This window comes from Carassius gibelio, chromosome B8 (assembly GCF_023724105.1).
Source record: "Carassius gibelio isolate Cgi1373 ecotype wild population from Czech Republic chromosome B8, carGib1.2-hapl.c, whole genome shotgun sequence".
Taxonomy (NCBI): Eukaryota; Metazoa; Chordata; class Actinopteri; order Cypriniformes; family Cyprinidae; genus Carassius; species Carassius gibelio.
Genome location: NC_068403.1, coordinates 1452796 through 1455937, shown reverse-complemented (window position 1 = coordinate 1455937; position 3142 = coordinate 1452796).

Below are 3142 nucleotides of genomic sequence, written 5' to 3'. Positions count from 1 at the left end.
ATCGAAGAATCCTTAAAAAAGTATCGCAGATTCCAAAATAATATTTGGTAGCACACCTATTAATAGTTCTAATAATAAATCATCATATTTTCATGATTTCTAAAGATCATGTGACACTGAAGACTGGAGGAATGATGCTAAAAATACAGCTGCACATCACAGAAATAAATTATATTTGAAAGGATATTAAAATATAAACCATAATTTTATATATTTTATTTTGATAATTTTGAATTATTACTGAGATACAACCTTTTTTTTTAAACAGTTCATTGAACAATAATAAATGAAGTACCTGAAGCTGACAATGACGTAAATGTATAATAATTAGCAAAGATGGTTAATTTAGCGCTGTAAATGCGCGTATGAGGGGCGGAGACGCCTGCGGAGCGTCAGACGCGAGTGAGGACCAAACACAGCAGAACGGTAGGAAACTTCACTCCTCTTATTATTTCTCTTTTATGATAGCGATTTATTTTTAGATACGTGATCTGAGTCTTTCATAGAGTTGTAGAGTTATTAGAGAAATAGAGTTATTTTTTACATTCTTTGGTCGAAGTTTTCAGATCGGGACTTCGGAGCCTGTTCGTTACTCTGTTGTTTCAGATCGGCACTTCGGAGCATGTTCGCGACTCGGTTGATTCAGATCGGCACTTCGGAGCATGTTCGCGACTCGGTTGATTCAGATCGGCACTTCGGAGCCTGCTCGCGACTCGGTTGTTTCAGATCGTTACTTCGGAGCATGTTCGCGACTCGGTTGATTCAGATCGGCACTTCGGAGACTGTTCGCGACTCGGTTGATTCAGATCGGCACTTCGGAGCCTGTTCGCGACTCGGTTGATTTAGATCGGCACTTCGGAGCATGTTCGCGACTCGGTTGAATCAGATCTGGACTTTGGAGCATGTTTGAGATTTTTTTTTATGTTTTATTCAGTATGTACATGGACCTACACACAAAGGTGGACACACTCTAGACTTGATCATAAGTAGGGCTCTAAACTTTTCATCCATTGGTATTAAGGACGTAGTGTCACAGATCGCAAGAGGCGAAGACTCAAGTGCAGGCAGATGGGAAGACTTTATTTATACATCACCAAAATAAACAAAAACACAACTGAAACCAGAGGAGCGTTCAAAGTTACGAGACATAGACTGAAGTCAGATTCCCAGTGAAATGCTTTCAGACAGCAAATGCAATGAGTTTGCATCCTTCTTTTCTGAGAAGATCATCCATATCAGGAAGGCGATTAGCACATCCTCAAGTAATGCAGTTAGAAGTACCAAGGGTTCACACAAAACAAGGGGAATCTGCTTTTAGTTTCTATGCCGCTCGCAGTTGGAATCAGCTTCCAGAGAGGTCAGATGTGCTAAAACACTAGTCACATTTAAATCTAGACATAAAACTCATCTGTTTAGCTGTGCATTTATTGAATGAGCACTGTGCAATGTCCGAACTCAATGCACTATATTTTCACTGTTTTTTATTTTATGTAAAATAATTTTGTAGCTGTTTTTAAATTCATTTTAATTAAGTAAATTTTTTAATCATTATAAAAGTTTTAAAACTGCTTGTTTTATTTTTGTTATAATTTTTCTTTATGATTATTTTACTTTCTTTTATGTAAAGCACTTTGAATTACCATTGTGTATGAAATGTGCTATATAAATAAACTTGCCTTGCCTAGTGTGTTAGTGGGTTATATATATATATATATATATATATATATATATATATATATATATATATATATATATATATATATATATATATATATATATATAACACACACACACACACATACACACACTACCGGTCAGAGTTTGGGATCAGAATGATTTTTAATGTTTTAAAATACTGTAAAACATGTAATATTGTGAAATATTATTAACATTTTTCTATTTTAATATACATGAAGGTGTAATTTATTCATTTGATGTGCAGCTGTATTTTCAGCATCATTTCTCCAGTCTTCAGTGTCACATGATCTTCAGAAATCAGAACAATATGATGATTTATTATTAGAATTATCAACAGCTTTGCTAATAAATATTATTTTGGAATCTGTGATACTTCTTTCAGGATTCTTTGATGAATGAAAAGTTAAAAAGAAGAGCATTTATTTAAAATAGAAGACTTTTCTAACAATATTCACTACAGTTTAATAGTTTGGGGTCAGTAAATTTTTATCCTTTATTTAATAAGAAATTTTATTCTATATTACATTTTAGAATCTTTTATTCAGGATGTGTTAAATTGATAAGAAGTGATATCAAAGATTAATATTGTTAGAAGAGATTTATATTTTGAATAAACGTTGTTCTTTAAAAAAAGATTATACATCGAAGAATCTTAAAAAAGTATCGCAGATTCCAAAATAATATTTGGTAGCACACCTATTAATAGTTCTAATAATAAATCATCATATTTTCATGATTTCTAAAGATCATGTGACACTGAAGACTGGAGGAATGATGCTAAAAATACAGCTGCACATCACAGAAATAAATTATATTTGAAAGGATATTAAAATATAAACCATAATTTTATATATTTTATTTTGATAATTTTGAATTATTACTGAGATACAACCTTTTTTTTTAAACAGTTCATTTAACAATAATAAATGAAGTACCTGAAGCTGACAATGACGTAAATGTATAATAATTAGCAAAGATGGTTAATTTAGCGCTGTAAATGCGCGTATGAGGGGCGGAGACGCCTGCGGAGCGTCAGACGCGAGTGAGGACCAAACACAGCAGAACGGTAGGAAACTTCACTCCTCTTATTATTTCTCTTTTATGATAGCAATTTATTTTTAGATACGTGATCTGAGTCTTTCATAGAGTTGTAGAGTTATTAGAGAAATAGAGTTATTTTTTACATTCTTTGGTCGAAGTTTTCAGATCGGGACTTCGGAGCCTGTTCGTTACTCTGTTGTTTCAGATCGGCACTTCGGAGCATGTTCGCGACTCGGTTGATTCAGATCGGCACTTCGGAGCATGTTCGCGACTCGGTTGATTCAGATCGGCACTTCGGAGCCTGTTCACGACTCGGTTGTTTCAGATCGTTACTTCGGAGCATGTTCGCGACTCGGTTGATTCAGATCGGCACTTCGGAGACTGTTCGCGACTCGGTTGATTC